Source organism: Schistocerca americana, chromosome 7, assembly GCF_021461395.2.
Source record: "Schistocerca americana isolate TAMUIC-IGC-003095 chromosome 7, iqSchAmer2.1, whole genome shotgun sequence".
Classification (NCBI taxonomy): Eukaryota; Metazoa; Arthropoda; class Insecta; order Orthoptera; family Acrididae; genus Schistocerca; species Schistocerca americana.
Genome location: NC_060125.1, coordinates 610,024,751 through 610,042,413, shown reverse-complemented (window position 1 = coordinate 610,042,413; position 17,663 = coordinate 610,024,751). Strand labels below are relative to the sequence as shown.

General features: G+C 41.1%; 1 protein-coding gene across 1 annotated transcript in view; it reads left to right on the top strand.

Moving 5' to 3' along the window:
* Nucleotides 1-6,459: 6,459 nt before the first annotated feature.
* Nucleotides 6,460-17,663, top strand: part of LOC124621937 (hemocyte protein-glutamine gamma-glutamyltransferase-like) — a 358,656-nt gene continuing 347,452 nt past the window's right edge. Inside the window, exon 1 of the mRNA XM_047147447.1 lies at nt 6,460-6,594. The gene's annotated coding sequence lies outside the window, so the exon portion shown is untranslated. The remainder of the gene's footprint in view (nt 6,595-17,663) is intronic.

Sequence of the window (17,663 nt, the reverse complement as noted above, 5' to 3'; positions counted from 1 at the left end):
TAAACGTTTGTCGGAGTGATTATGTAAATCTGTTAAGTTGTTGAAAAAACGAAAAACATTTTTGTCTGTCGCTGTGCATGTTGCAGTTGTTTACGTTCTGTATTCTACTTTACTATCAGCTGATTATACTGTTTTGTGGCAAAATAAACACAACCTTGCACCTTTTGGATGTAAAACAAATACGTGCTTTCCCCGTAGTAAATGGATTGTCATATCATGATGCACAACTGATTAACTTACAAAATCTAATAGGGCATATAGTTCAGAAACCAATAAGTGAAAGTGTGAGGTCGCTCAACCCAGTATCTCTACAGCACTCCATAGAAAGCTTAAGAAATGTTAATTGGGGAGATGTATATAATGAGCCAAATGTTAATTATAAGTGCAAAATATTTCTTGATAAATTTATATCCCTCTTTGAACATTGTTTCCCAAAGAAAATTACCAAGTGTAGCACCACACACTTTTCAAAGAAACCTTGGATTACTGCAGGTATTAAAGCGTCTTCAGAAAGAAAAAGAAAACTGTATGAGACAGCAGGAACTAGTAAAGATCCAGAAGTAGTTTTACAGTATAAAAATTATTGTAACATACTGAGAAAAGTTGTTAGGCAATCAAGAAATATATATCTTAGAGAAGAAATTAACAACTCCGGCAATAAAATAAAATCAATATGGAATGTTGTTAGAAGGGAGACAGGAAAAATAACCACTGGGGTAGGTAGTATTACTATTAAAGAGAACGAGACCATCCTAACCAACAGTAAACAAGTAGCTAATGTATTTAACAATCATTTCTTAAGTGTAGAGGAAAAAATTGGTGAGAACAGTTCAAAAGAAAAAGCTAGGCAGTACATGGAAGAGTCGGTTTTGAAAAAATTTAGATTAAGTTTCTCCTAACAGCCTCTTATGAAATAAGTAAAATTATTAAATCTCTGAAAAATAAATGTCCTGTTGCAGTAGATGACATCTCTAATAAGATATTTAAACAATGTGGAGCAATTACAGCTTATGTTCTGAGTCACATATGTAATGCATCACTAACTCAAGTTATTTCCCAGACAGATTAAAATACGCCATTGTCTGGCCTCTCTACAAAAAGGGGGACACCACAGATGTCAATAATTGTCGGCCAATTTCCTTGCTTACAGCATTCTCAAAAATCTTCGAGAAAGTAATGTACTCAAGAGTGGTTAGCCATCTCAACAGTAATGGGATACTTAGTAAATCAGAGTACAGATTTCAAAAATGCTGTTCCACTGACACAGCAATATATAATTTCACTGTGCACATAAGCAGTCTTTAAATAGTAAAAAGTCACCAATAGGAATTTTCTGTGACTTGTCCAAAGCATTTGATTGTGTGAACCATGACATTATGTTACAGAAATTGCAATTCTATGGTATAAATGGAATAGCAATTTTTTTTTGTCATCAGTCTACTGACTGGTTTGATGCGGCCCGCCACGAATTCCTTTCCTGTGCTAACCTCTTCATCTCAGAGTAGCACTTGCACCCTACGTCCTCAATTATTTGCTTGACGTATTCCAATCTCTGTCTTCCTCTACAGTTTTTGCCCTCTAAAGCTCCCTCTAGTACCATGGAAGTCATTCCCTCATGTCTTAGCAGATGTCCTATCATCCTGTCCCTTCTCCTTATCAGTGTTTTCAACATATTCCTTTCCTCTCCAATTCTGTGTAGAACCTCCTCATTCCTTACCTTATCAGTCCACCTAATTTTCAACATTCGTCTATAGCACCACAACTCAAACGCTTCGATTCTCTTCTGTTCCGGTTTTCCCACAGTCCATGTTTCACTACCATACAATGCTGTACTCCAGACGTACGTCCTCAGAAATTTCTTCCTCAAATTAAGGCCGGTATTTGATATTAGTAGACTTCTCTTGGCCAGAAATGCCTTTTTTGCCATAGCGAGTCTGCTTTTGATGTCCTCCTTGCTCCGTCCGTCATTGGTTATTTTACTGCCTAGGTAGCAGAATTCCTTAACTTCATTGACTTCGTGACCATTAATCCTGATGTTAAGTTTCTGGCTGTTCTCATTTCTACTACTTCTCATTACCTTCGTCTTTCTCCGATTTACTCTCAAACCATACTGTGTACTCATTAGACTGTTCATTCCGTTCAGCAGATCATTTAATTCTTCTTCACTTTCACTCAGGATAGCAATGTCATCAGCGAATCGTATCATTGATATCCTTTCACCTTGTATTTTAATTCCACTCCTGAACCTTTCTTTTATTTCCATCATTGCTTCCTCGATGTACAGATTGAAGAGGAGGGGTGAAAGGCTACAGCCTTGTCTTACACCCTTCTTAATACGAGCACTTCGTTCTTGATCGTCCACTCTTATTATTCCCTCTTGGTTGTTGTACATATTGTATATGACCCGTCTCTCCCTATAGCTTACCCCTACTTTTTTCAGAATCTCTAACAGCTTGCACCATTTTATATTGTAGAACGCTTTTTCCAGGTCGACAAATCCTATGAAAGTGTCTTGATTTTTCTTTAGCCTTGCTTCCATTATTATCCGTAACGTCAGAATTGCCTCTCTCGTCCCTTTACTTTTCCTAAAGCCAAACTGATCGTCACCTAGCGCATTCTCAATTTTCTTTTCCATTCTTCTGTATATTATTCTTGTAAGCAGCTTCGATGCATGAGCTGTTAAGCTGATTGTGCGATAATTCTCGCACTTGTCAGCTCTTGCCGTCTTCGGAATTGTGTGGATGATGCTTTTCCGAAAGTCAGATGGTATATAGCCAGACTCATATATTCTACACGCCAACATGAATAGTCGTTTTGTTGCCACTTCCCCCAATGATTTTACAAATTCTGATGAAATGTTATCTATCCCTTCTGCCTTATTTGACCGTAAGTCCTCCAAAGCTCTTTTAAATTCCGATTCTAATACTGGATCCCCTATCTCTTCTAAATCGACTCCTGTTTCTTCTTCTACCACATCAGACAAATCTTCACCCTCATAGAGACTTTCAATGTATTCTTTCCACCTATCTGCTCTCTCGTCTGCATTTAACAGTGGATTTCCAGTTGCACTCTTAATGTTACCACCGTTTCTTTTAATGTCAGCAAAGGTTGTTTTGACTTTCCTGTATGCTGAGTCTATCCTTCCGACAATCATATGTTTCGAAAAACATGTCTTCACATTTTTCCTGCAGCCATTTCGTCTTAGCTTCCCTGCACTCCCTATTTATTTCATTTCTCAGCGACTTGTATTTCTGTATTCCTGATTTTCCCGGAACATGTTTGCACATCCTCCTTTCATCAATCAACTGAAGTATTTCTTCTGTTACCCATGGTTTCTTCGCAACTACCTTCTTTGTACCTATGTTTTCCTTCCCAACTTCTGTGATGGCCCTTTTTAGAGATGTCCATTCCTCTTTAACTGTACTGCCTACTGCGCTATTCCTTATTGCTGTATCTATAGCGTTAGAGAACTTCAAACGTATCTCGTCATTCCTTAGTACTTCCGTATCCCATTTCTTTGCGTATTGATTCTTCCTGACTAATGTCTTGAACTTCAGCCTACTCTTCATCACTACTATATTGTGATCTGAGTCTATATCTGCTCCTGGGTACGCCTTACAATCCAGTATCTGATTTCGGAATCTCTGTCTGACCATGATATAATCTAATTGAAATCTTCCCGTATCTCCCGGCCTTTTCCAAGTATACCTCCTCCTCTTGTAATTCGTGAACAGGGTATTCGCTATTACTAGCTGAAACTTGTTACAGAACTCAATTAGTCTTTCTCCTCTTTCATTCCTTGTCCCAGGCCCATATTCTCCTGTAACCTTTTCTTCTACTCCTTCCCCTACAATTGCATTCCAGTCGCCCATGACTATTAGATTTTCGTCCCCCTTTACATACTGCATTACCCTTTCAATATCCTCATACACTTTCGCTATCTGTTCATCTTCAGCTTGCGACGTCGGCATGTATACCTGAACTATCATTGTCGGTGTTGGTCTGCTGTCGATTCCGATTAGAACAACCCGGTCACTGAACTGTTCACAGTAACACACCCTCTGCCCTACCTTCCTATTCATAACGAAACCTACACCTGTTATACCATTTTATGCTGCTGTTGATATTACCCGATACTCATCTGACCAGAAATCCTTGTCTTCCTTCCACTTCACTTCACTGACCCCTACAATACCTAGATCGAGCCTTTGGGAATAGCATATGAATGCTTTAAGTCATACCTACAGAACAGGAAGCAAAAAGTTTCCTTATATGGGTCAAGTGATTTAAATAAGTTTGCCACTTCATTTAACTGGGTTGAAATTGCATTAGGTGTATCACAGGGTTCAGTCATGGGTCCCCTTCTTTTCTTGATATATGTGAACGACCTCCCTTCCTATCTGAAACAGGAAGCTGAACTGGCACTGTTTGCTGATGATACAAGCATCATTATTAATCCAGTAAATGAAATTCCAATTGAAAATGGTACAAATAAGGTTTTGGACAAGTCATTAATTGGTTTTCTGCAAATGGGCTTGCTGTAAACTTTGAAAAAACACAGTACCTACAATTTTGTGCTGCAAAAAGTACAGTTCCTTCAATAAACATAACACATCAACAGAAGTCAGTAGACACGGTAGAGCATACTAAGTTTTTGGGTGTAAACATAGATGAGAATCTTAACCGGAAAATTCATATTTTGGACCTCCTAAAGAGACTAGGTTCAGCAACTTTTGCGATCGGAATAATTGCCAATTTTGAGGATATAGAAATTAGTAAGCTAACATACTTTGCATACTTTCACACTCTGATGTCAATCGGAATATTTTGGGGTAACTCAACATTTAGACAAAAAGTATTCACTGCTCAAAAGAAAGTGGTTAGAATAATGTGTGGGGTTCATAGTCGCACATCTTGTAGGCATCTTTTTAAAAGATTGGGAATTCTTACAACGGCCTCACAATAAATCTACTCACTAATGACATTTGTTCTCAACGACATGGACCAGTTTAAAAACAACAGTGATATTCATGACTATAATACCAGAAAAAAGAAAGACTTACACAACCCTTTGCTCAACCCATCTTTGGCACAGAAAGTGGTAAAATATGCTGCTATAAAAATTTTCGACAAATTACCAGATGAAATAAGGCGTTTCGCACATAGCAGTAATAGCTTCAAAAATAAATTGAAATCATATCTCCTTGACAACTCCTTCTATATCATAGATGAATAAATAAATCTATAAATATAGTAAATGTATTTTGTGCCATTTAAGGGAATGGGGTAAATTATATATATATATATATATATATATATATATATATATATATATATATATATATATATAATTTTGTTTCATATGTGCATTTCTTGTGCACTTGACACGTTCCACATATGGCTACCGTACCGTGCGATTGATCAAGGGAACACGCAACCAACTAACTAACTGACCGGTGTATACGGACATCGATTTTTATAATATGTATGGACACATTGCATAAAACTTTTTGACATGGTTGGCTCTCGATAGCATCAAGATTTATGTGGTGTCACCGCCAGACACCACACTTGCCAGGTGGTAGCCTTTAAATCGGCCGCGGTCCGTTAGTATACGTCGGACCCGCGTGTCGCCACTATCAGTGAATTGCAGACCGAGCGCCACCACACGGCAGGTCTAGTCTAGAGAGACTACCTAGCACTCGCCCCAGTTGTACAGCCGACTTTGCTAGCGATAGTTCACTGTCTACATACGCTCACATTTGCCGAGACGACAGTTTGGCATAGCCTTCAGCTACGTCATTCGCTACGACCTAGCAAGGCGCCATATTCAGTTACTATAATCTGAACAGATAATATTGTGAATCATGTACCGTCAAGAGCGACGTTCATCATTAATGGATTAAAGTTAAGTATCAAACTAATTACGTCCGGTTTCTGAATTCTAATTCCTTGTCATGTTCCAGACCTCACGCCAGTATAGTCCTTCCCTCCTCACGCCAGCCTGCGTCAGCTAAAACGCGTGCATTTCGGCCTCCTCTAGTAACACGGTGTTGGCTCTTCAGCCAACACAACAATATAGATCTATAGTCATGTTCATCTGTCCGACGGCCATCTTTGAAAGCAGAAATTGTCAGCGCTTTTTTCCAATCATTTGGAACATTTGAGTGCTGCTCCGAGGGGAGCAAGTTCTTCCTCACAATCTTAATCTTAATTTGTGTTGTGGTGAACAGTGCTGGATGGGTGGCATACCTCTGGCGACAGGTATCTACTCCGGGGCCCAGTTACGGCTGCGATATCGGCTGCCCGCCGCGGCGCGCCGCTTTCCTCGACACCTGGACTCCAGCTCCAGGCTGTTTACCGCGCTATCGGCCGGACGCAGCTGTGGGATGTGGGCCGCGCAGATTGGATAGGACGGCGGCCGCGGAAACCGCAGCTTTACTCCCGAGCGCTGCCTACAGTACTAGAGGGCGGCGCCGCGCCGCCTCCTGCTCATTGTGAGCGCAGCCGCCGCCTCTCCAGCACCTAGCAACCATCACCAGGCAACCAGCACCAGGCACCCAGCCCCCAGCACCTAGCAGCCAGCACCTGTCGGTGAGTGCCAGGCCGCCGGCGCACTTGTGGCTGACGCCTCGCTGCGCTCATCCACCAGCCATTGCAGGGCAGGCATTCTGTTTACCAGAGCCACAAGGGGCCCTCCATCTTTTACTCGCTACCTCCACGGGGAAAGATAATTTTGCCTTTGCATAAGACTATACAGGTTGAAATGGTCACTCATTCGAATCTCAGCTGGGTTTGTTCTACTGCGAGCCGTGGATAAACGTTACAAACAAATTCCATATTCCTAGATTTCTGGAAAGCGTTTGACGCAGTGACAAACTGTAGATCCTTAACGAGGTTTCCAGGCATACTAAATAAATTCCCTGGTACGTCAGTGACTCGAAAACTTTTCAAGTAATAGAACCCAGTACGTTGTCGTCAGGAGTGTCCCAGGGAAATGGGACGGACTGCTCTTGTTCAATGTACACACCTTTAATCCCCTCACCCTTGATGCTTTAAAGAATCGATTTCTGTGTGTATAACAACTTCAAACGTCTGATAACACTACAAATGAGCTATTGTATTCAATTTTTCGCATTAAGCATGTAAAACTTTCACGGATGAAGACGCAAATCCTAATTACACTAGCTTCGGATTCTTCACTAGATGACTATAGTCTGCGTAATCTGCGCTTCGTTTTAAGAAAAGCTAGTTTCTCACACATCTCAGTGTTTGTGACGTAGTATCTCCTGAACTATGTCTCCTACAGTGACATAATTTTGCAGCTACATTCGCTGTATACTGTCTGCAATTTTTTTTAATTTTTTTTTTTTCAAATTGAGTTCCTAGTACAGAAGTAATAAATTGAAACATTTTTCGCCTGATGCCAACGGTCTTGCCGCAGTGGTAATACTGCTTCTCGTCAGATCTTCGAAGTTAAGCGCTGTCGGACTGGGCTAACACTTGGATGGGTGACCATCCGGTCTGCCGAGCGCTGTTGGCAAGCGGGGTGCACTCAGCCCTTCTGAGGCAAACTGAGGAGCTACTTGACTGAGAAGTAGCGGCTCCGGTCTAGGAAACTGACATACGGCCGGGAGAGCGGTGTGCTAACCACATGCGCCTCTTTATCCGCATCCGCTGACGCCTATGGATGAGGATAGCATGGCGGCCGGTCGGTGCCGTTGGGACCTCATCGCCTGTTCGGGAGGAGTTTTTTTTTTTTTTCGCCTGATATAGAAAGTCGGACTCCGCGAACAGAGAAAATGCATAAGCAATAAATATTCTTGCTTTGCTTACATTTTGAAGAGTGTCAGTGAAAAAAGCTTCCGAAAAAGTTTGAAATTATGTATACAGTTTGTTCTAAGTTGCGAAGTGCTGTCATTCTCAGATAGTGGCTGGCAAAAAAATATACTTAATTTGTGGGCCATGCGTTAGGCTGCATCGAGACACAGGGGTCGGACAAAAGCATGGGAACACAGCGAAAAATGTATGGTTGAACGTAAATGCAGGTGACGCTGTTGTATTTGTCCGCGAAAGTTAGCAAGGCTATGTCGTGAATATGTTGCAGGCGTCAGTCGTGCTCAGATTCTGTGGAGCTGTGAGTGCAATACGTCGGAGTTAAGTGAGCCTCAGCTTTCTCAAATTGCTGGTGCTCGTTTGATGTGCTCTTCCTATGCCAAGGGAGCCGAAGTGTTTGTGCTTCAAGAGGCACCGTATAAAAGATTCATAACGCATACAGGGAAAGCGAAAAAACATCATCCGATAAGTCACAATGCGAACAAAAGTGTCTATTGATTAATCGTGGCAGACCATCACTGAAGAGTATTGAGACGAAAAATAAGAGGACTACAGCTGCAGAAGCCATTGACAAACCGAATATCTCACTCGTGAACCCTATGAGCACCAAATCAACGCGAAGGAACCTTGATTAGCTTGAAATTGCAGGGTGATCTCAAACTTCAAAACCACCTATCAATGACGTAACAGCAAAATGTGTCGGAGCCAGAGAACCAGGACTGAGGGGCAACGGGAGAAAACCATTTCGTCACACTGTTTCCAACTTCGTGCCGAATTTACGTCCCAAGAGCGAAACATTGCGGGCATTCGGTGATGAGTTGGGCAGCCGTATCGTGGTCCCACGGTTATTCTGCAAGGTCAAATTTCTGCCAAAGATTGTGTCATCATTTTGGTTGATCAGGTGTATGCCATTGTACGGTTTCTGTTCTCTAATAGTGACGCAGTGCGCTAAGACGGCGGGACCCCTGGGTACACAGCCCGTGTCGTCCAGGACTTGTTTTGTGAGCACCAGGATGGACTGTCTCGTCTTGCCCCTATGGAGGGAAATGTGGGTGATCGCTGACAATCTCCGTCACCGTTGCCTGAACTTGCCGCTATTTTGCAGCAAGAGCGGTACACGATTGCTTTTGAAATCATACAGGATGTATATTTTTCCATTCCGAGAGGACTGGAAGTTTTTTCAGATCCCAACGGTACACTGTACTAAGCTTGCAAATGTATTGCTTTTTCTGGTGTTTCCGTATTTGTGTCGTACGCCGTACCTACACAGTTTCTCACTTTAAGTGGGGTAGGACGTCAAACGGGCCGACTTGGAGAGGGAGAGGCACCACAGGACATTATATTTTCTGCTGTCTATACTTTTACAAACAAATTCATAAAACTTTGTCAGCATGACCAGGAAGGATTCAGGATTCACACTCATAGCAGTGGAAGTGTAAAAACATAACAAAATAAATTTTTTTTACATGTGAAATTTCATCATTTTTTCACTTACTGCTGGCTGCATTTGTTGCTATAGGTACATTTTTCTTCAAGAGTGAGAGAGATTCTTCGATGTATTTTGTACAACATACAAACCATACTTACAGGGGTATGAAACTCAAGAAAGTTCAAAATCTATTGAAAACTGTGGTAAAAGTTGAGATAATTAACTACAAAATTTGATTTTTTTCTAAACATAATGTTTAAAACGTAACAGCTCTTTCATTTTTTCATATATTAAATAGATTCTAGAGTTTCAGACACCTGTAAGTATGGTTTGTATGCTGTGCAAAATTCATCGAACAGTCTCTCTTACTTATGAAGAAAAGTGTACCTATAGCAACAAATGCAGCCAGTATAGTAAGTGAAAAAATGTTGAAATTACACACGTAAAAAAATTATTTTGTTACGTTTTTCAACTTCCGCTGCTACGAGTGTGAATGTTGAATCCTTCCTGGTCATACTGACAAAGTTTTATGAATTTACTTGTAAAATTATAGACAGTGGAAATTAAAATGTCCTGTGGTGCATCTCCTGTTCCATGTCGGCCCGTTTGACGTCCTACCCCCCTTAATAAGACTAACTGCGTAAAGCTATTATACCTTTCAATCAGTATATTACGACAGCATTTTAAATTCTTAAATTCATTCCACAGTAACAAGAAATACTGAAAATAATTTTTTTTTTCTTTTTTTTTTTTTTTTTTTTTTTAACTTAGGGAATCTGCAACTGAAACAGGATGTTTCTAGCCTTTTGGTAATACACATAACCGATTTAACGGACGGAATGAGCAGAAATCTGCGACTGTTTGCTGGTGACTCTGTAGTTTACGGAAACAGATACAGCCAAAGAATCTTGTTCTTGTATTGGTTAACAGCCTCAGTATGTTTTAAGAACGGAGTTATGGTCTAAACAGGCAGTAATCTATTTATTTTCTGTGCATGCACTTGTCATAAGCCTCAAATTTCACAACATGTTTGACCAAATAGCCAGTACACATGTAACGGCACACATTTAGTCAAATATGAAGTGAAGCTTGAGGCTTATGATAAGTGCTTGAAAATGACCTCTGGTCACAATTAGCTAGTATCACAGATAATAAACAATGACATTTTCACTCTGCAGTGGAGTGTGCGCTGATATGAAACTTCCTGGCAGATTAAAACTGTGTGCCGGACCGAGATTCGAGCTCACGACCATTGCCTTTCGCGGGCAAGTGCTCTACCAACTGAGCTACCCAAGCACGACTCACGCCCCGTCCTCACAGCTGTACATCTGCCAGTGCCTCGTCTCCTACCTTCCAAACTCCTCCTGCGAACCTGGAGAACTAGCACTCCTGAATGAAAGGATATTGCGAAGACATGGCTTAGCCACAGCCCAGGGGATGTTTCCAGGTTCGCAGGAGAGCTTCTGTAAAGTTTGGAAGGTAGGAGACGAGGCACTGGCAGATGTAAAGCTGTGTGGACGGGGCGTGAGTCGTGCTTGGGCAGCTCAGTTGGTAGAGCACTTGCCCGCGAAAGGCAAAGGTCCTGAGTTCGAGTCTCGGTCCGGCACACAGTTTCAATCTACCAGGAAGTTTCAGGTAATAAATAGATTACACCCTGCTTGCACCATGTTTTCCTTCCTATATCCTACGAAGTATATAAAGAGAAAAGAACGATTGCTGAAAAAAAGCAATCAGAAAGGCTCACGAAGAAACAATGGAATAACTTTATAAGCGTTTAGAGCATGATGTACATGGGAGGCAGCTAACTGCATATAAACTAATTAAACACGTAAATAATTGAGAAGAAAATACTGAAGATTAAACGTAATAACTGAATAAGAATATATAAAAACGTTATTAAACCGTTGTGGTGTAATGAGGGAGTCACTGAAGCAGTAACAGACAGCTCCCATGGAAATTAAAATCCAGAAGTTCATTCTGTAAAATTACGAGAATTACATACAGTGTTAAGATCTGTAAAAAATTACAATGTACCTGGATTAGATAAAGTGAATAATTTGTATTCTTTCCTGTTTTCTTCAATTGCGTGTTTTACTTCGTCGTCCTACATTCTCAAACTCTTTTTATTTCTCATCTTCCTCTTCTTTGCTAAAACTTCTTTTGCAGTTTTATAGATTGCTTCTATTAAGACTTCCCGTTCTACATTTGCACCTTCATCAGTGGGTGTTCCAGCTAGGTACTTTCTAAATGTATTTTATAAAGAGTAATTAAACTTTCTTCTTGTAGGAGATACACAAATCTTCATTTTCTCGTTTGTATTGTGGTTTTTTCCATTTTGGTATCATTCTTATTTTTGTAATTACGAGATAGTGGTCCGAATATATATCACTGCCGCCGCCTACTGTAACGTCCTGTTTCATGGAACTTAACTTGTAATTGACTATTAAATAATCGGGCAATGATCTATAACTCTGACTATTCCATATGAGCTTATGAATATCTTTCTCGCAAAAGTAGTAACTTGTTAATTTCAGCTAGTGAAAATAATAAATTAACTAAGTTCTTCTGCATTTCCATTTATTGCTGCTTCTCCGAAATTCTGCGCAACATTTGGAATAGGTATTTTGCCTACTCGAACATTTAAATCTCCACTGATAATCAGTTGTTCATTTTTACAAATTGTAGTAGTTTGTAAAACCGTTTTGTTTCGCCTCTTTCCCCTTCTTCAGTAGCAATGTCGCCGTAACTCTCGTTTGTCCTCATTCAAGTTCAAATTGTACTGTTATTTATGTAGGAACAACATCCTCGTTTCTTCTTCAACTTTTGATACATTAACGTGCCTACTGCAAACCGAGCCCCTTCTCTCTGCTTTACTCCTCTATGCTTCATTGATTATTGGTTCAAATTTTTCGTTTCTTTTAATTTCTTTTTTGTTTCTGTTATAGTAGCAACATTTATACTTCGTCTTTAGTTTTTTTCTCAAACAAAGGTCATTGTGTTAATAAACTGAATAAATCATACTTATTGTATTACTCGGTAATGAGCTTCTGCAGGCTACGGTCTCATGTGCCAAATCATTGTGAAAATATCCCTTATTACGTTACAAAATGTTGTCGGTGTAGTTCTGGTTCAGCCTGTGTTCACTTTACCAGAGTGGTTACTACTTGAAAGTACTGTTGGCTTCAGCCAAGTAATTCCTTCCTGGGATAGACATTTTCGTATGACAGCCTTAAATGTAGCGTATTTGCGTTAACACATGTAGCTGGACTAGTTTCGGTACATTTGTGTCATTTTCCTGTAGCCTCCAACGAAATGTCATATTACTACGAAAAACCGAATGTACATTAATAACAGATAAACTAACTTAACATCTAGGAATGTACCAGTACAACGTCATAATAAATCATCCGTGTCCAGTGGTCGCTTTCCTCTGGTATGCAAAGTACTCGTCCACACCTAGTCACATTCTAACCCCGTCATGAAAAGTGAAATGTTACATAGCGTGTAAGTAAACGATTACATCAGATTTTGATGGATTCTACAGGGTATCTTGAGGAACAGTTTGAGAATGGGATCGCTGCCCGAAAACGTTACCTAATGTCGCAAGTCAGTGTCGAAGTTACTCGAGACCTGCACTTGTTGGTACGCAACCGTTTGGCAGCAAACGGGTATTAGTAAGAGAGGTGGGCGATATTTAACCAACTACTGAAATAAAACTGTTACTGATACTATTTAGCGAATAATATGTCCCTCGCTGACCGTTGAACTCTTAATAGGGCAGTCTTCACCAAAATAGAAGCAACATTTCAAGTTTCATTTGGTTTTTGGAGAATAATTAAGAAAATGGTTCATTTTCTTATTACAGTGTTATTTTTTTATTTTTGCTTTTAAAATTTCAGTAGTTCAAACAAATCATTTCCTTTCACGCATTACAGTCTGGAACCGCGCGACCGATACGGTCGCAGGCTCGAATCCTGCCTCGGGCGTGGATGTGTGTGATGTCCTTAGGTTAGTTAGGTTTAAGTAGTTCTAAGTTCTAGGGGACTGGTGACCTCAGCAGTAATGTCCCATAGTGGTCACAGCCATTTGAACCACTTTTTTTCACGCATTGCCACTATAAAGTGTTACGCACATATTGCTCCAAGCGGACACAGCACTATTCGAGCGCCTGCGAGGTATTCGTTCGTTCCGGACTTTGCATTGTAGCCGTTCCGGGCTGCAACGTCGACTCAGCAACTCCGCCCCCGCTGGGAGCTACTGGCGGCACTTACATTTTCGTTCCTCTGGCAACAGTTAACTCGGCTGGATAGACGAGTGTTGAGTCCGCACATCGCACAAGCAGTGCCACCGTCCCATCGCGGAAGCCTTGACACGTCCACTGCTCCAAGCCTTTTGCGCTTCCTTCACTACAATCCTGTCATTGTATATCTTGGCTCTGAGCACTATGGGACTTAACATCTGAGGTCATCAGTCCCCAAGACATAGAACTACTTAAACCTAACTAACCTAAGGACATCACACACATCCATGTCCGAGGAAGGATTCGAACCTATGACCGTAGCAGCAGCGCGGTTCCAGACTGAAGCGCCTAGAAACGCTCGGCCACAACGGCCGGCCATTGTGTGTCTTGCTAAATTAAAATACTGTAGGAAAGTGATAGAAATAAATGTTATTTTCAGTTCTGCGTGAGGTTGCGAATGGTTGATAAAAAGGAAAAATATATGGAAATCTATAGTACGTTTAAAATTAGTTGCGTCTTTTGACAGTTCAGTACGCAGCGAATGGTGGGTAGCGCAGTTGGCAGCGTGTGCTGAATTCGGAACCTGTCAGGCTCCCTTGACTGCCTGAACAGCAAGCAGGGCAAACCGGCCTGTCTGCAACCTTTCTCAGACGATTTTAAAGAAACTATTCTGGAATAATCTCTGTTACTCGCACATCTTACACCTTTATTCGTCAGCTTCATGATGAATTGCCTATCACTTCGTTAATGGTCATAGGTAATGTGATATTCCGATAGTAGGGAAACTACTACGCGGGATTCTTAGTGTTGGTAGTGAAAAATATGGGAAGCCATGAATTTGCGTTTGGGGCGTGATAGATCATATGTAGCTGAGTATGGAATTTAGATAACATATTGAATTATTCTTTACACTTGGAAGGATATCGCTATCTGTCTCCAATGTCGACAAAAGTGGAACGCGCGTGCCAGTGAAAATGCCAGAATCAAATATTGTCCGACCCGATAGCTGAGTGGTCATCGACAGTGCTTCGCAAACTACCTATGGAGTGCCTTTCACAGCCCGCCGTGTAGCTGGAATGTTCCAGGCAGTGGCATATGAGGTCAGAACGAACTGCAAACGATCATATATTGAACAATTTTATCAGTGGTCGCAGTCGCTGGGAAGCCTAACTACGAAGTGGTAGCTTTATTTTCATGTTATTTATGTTTACTACCTTCGATGGTGTCTTCATTCTCTTTTAGTTTTCCAGGCTTGAGTAACTATGACTGTTCGCACATTGGTATCTATATAAATAAAAAATATAAAAAAATTAAAAAAAATTTAAAAATTAAAATTAAAATTAAAAAACAATAAAAAATAAAAAATACCTTCCGCACCCTACTAGAAATACCCTTCTCCCCTTCCTTCCCTCGTGTTTTTGTGGGTTGATGCACACACGTTAGTTCCGTATAGTGTAGTTTCTTCACATTCTAGATGGGGGGTGGTTACGTATAGTTAGGAAGGCAACGCCTGAAGAGGTAAGAGTTCATTTTTGTTTGGCAGGGAGACAAGTGGCGGTGCCACGTAGGGATGGCTATGATTTTGTTTTATTTCTTTTGTTAGGAGAAAAGAAAAAAAAAGTGGTCAGCGTGACGGATTGCCGTCCTACGGGCCCTGGTTCAAGTCCCGACTGTGTCGGAGATTTTCTCCGTTCAGGGACTGGGTGGTGTGTTGTCTTCATCATCATTTCATCCCCATCTGGCGTGCAGGTCGACTGGCGTCGACAGTAATACGACCTGCACCAAGGCGGCCGGACCTGCCCCGCAAGGGGCCTTCCGGCCAATGACCCCAAACGCTCATTTCCATTTCAGTTAAATATTAATAAATCGATCATATCTCATAAATGGTCTGAGATACCGAAACAAGTTTTTGGCAAATTATACCACGCAAAGTGCCATATAAGTGATATGTGAAATTTCCATATGTAGCGCGATACTCAAGCAGCTACAGTTTTTTAGATGAAATAATGTAACATTTAAGGACCATCAATAGCTGTTCAAACTAGATTTGTTGTGGGGTTTGCAACAATGTAAGTGAAGAAGTTACAAGCTTATTTTAATACTGAGAATGGGTTTTCTCGTAACTACTGACCTGTCTTGTCCTCAATTGTTGGTTTACTAACACACTGTTTTAGGATTCTGTCACAATTTCAACTTTATTAGAATGGTAGTGAGATGAATATTTGTAAACTCTGCTGTGTTTAGACATGGCACAAGAGAAGTTACATATTACTAAAACTTGTCATAATCCTTAATGAATACATGTCTCCTCAGCCACCTTACTTTTCACTTACGCTCATTCATTAGCATGAAATGGAGGAAGCCTGATTAAACTATGCCCTTTAGCATCAGTCAGTTTGTCTATATAAATGACCTGGGTGACAATCTGAGCAGTTCTCTTAGGTTGTTCGCAGATGATGCTGTAATTAACCGTCTAGTAAGGTCATCCGAAGACCAGTATCAGTTGCAAAGCGATTTAGAAAAGGTTGCTGTATGGTGTGGCAGGTGGCAGTTGACGCTAAATAACGAAAAGTGTGAGGTGATCCACATGAGTGCCAAAAGAAATCCCTTGGAATTCGATTACTCGATAAATAGTACAATTCTCAAGGCTGTCAATTCAACTAAGCACCTGGGTGTTAAAATTACGAACAACTCCAGTTGGAAAGACCACATAGACAATATCGTGGGGAAGGCGAGCCAAAGGTTGCGTTTCATTTGCAGGACACTTAAAAGATGCAACAAGTCCACTAAAGAGACAGCTTACACTACACTCGTTCGTCCTCTGTTAGAATATTGCTGCGCGGTGTGGGATCCTTACCAGGTGGGATTGACGGAGGACATCGAAAGGGTGCAAAAAAGGGCAGCTCGTTTTGTATTATCACGTAATAGGGGAGAGAGTGTGGCAGATATGATACGCGAGTTGGGATGGAAGTCATTAAAGCAAAGACGTTTTTCGTCGCGGCGAGATCTATTTACGAAATTTCAGTCACCAACTTTCTCTTCCGAATGCGAAAATATTTTGTTGAGCCCAACCTACATAGGTAGGAATGATCATCAAAATAAAATAAGAGAAATCAGAGCCCGAACAGAAAGGTTTAGGTGTTCGTTTTTCCTGCACGCTGTTCGGGAGTGGAATGGTAGAGAGATAGTATGATTGTGGTTCGATGAACCCCCTGCCAAGCACTTAAATGTGAATTGCAGAGTAATCATGTAGATGTAGATGTACGTGGCAGCGTGGAGTTTTTGGTTTCTACAAAAGGTCCATTACCTCCGCTTAACACAAATTATGTTCACCTTTATCCAACGCAACATTTCTTTTACCCAGAGCAAAATATCCGCTTTCCTCCATGCACTATTGAAGCTTTATCCATGACATCGGAGTGGTATGGCGCATTGTCCATAACTGTCGTCGAATTCTGAGGGATGTTATGCAGCACGACAGTATCTTCACACCCAGTGAACGTGTTCTTGAACGACCACTTCTACTGCGAATCTCGTGTTCAGACGTGCTGCACTGTTTCTATTAATACGACGCCAACACGAAACACTAGTTCAATGCGCGATTACTGCAGATCACTTCAGCACCAGCAAAGATCACTTTACAGCGAGAGCTAATGTACGTAAGTGCATCTAATGAGAGGCACGACATGGTACTGTTTATCCATGGTCCGGCAACAGGGGCGCTTTACCAACCGAACTGCTGGCGGAGTCGCAGGAAAAGCTGGCTCACCATTGGTGTTACCTGGGCAACGGCGTCATGTGTCCCTCTTTGAGCCAAACGTCAAAAGTCGCAACTAATTTTCAACGCACTACAGTGAGGATTTGTTTTCTCCAAGAGACGAAAGCAACAGTGCGATATTTGTGGTCAAACGTTGCCGTTCAAAAAGAACTGTGCACAATCGGAGGAAACGTCTAGAGAAGGGGCACTCAACAATAAGTTTATCAAGGCATAGTGTAACGTTCCTGCTCATATTATAGACGAGGATTAAGCCAAAACTTCACCTCAAAAATATTAATTATGTGCAGTATGCACGTTCTAATATCGAGGTTCCTACAAAATGTTAAGCTGAGTTCTGGAGTATGGGAACGTAACTAACATACTCTGCTACTCATCTCGTT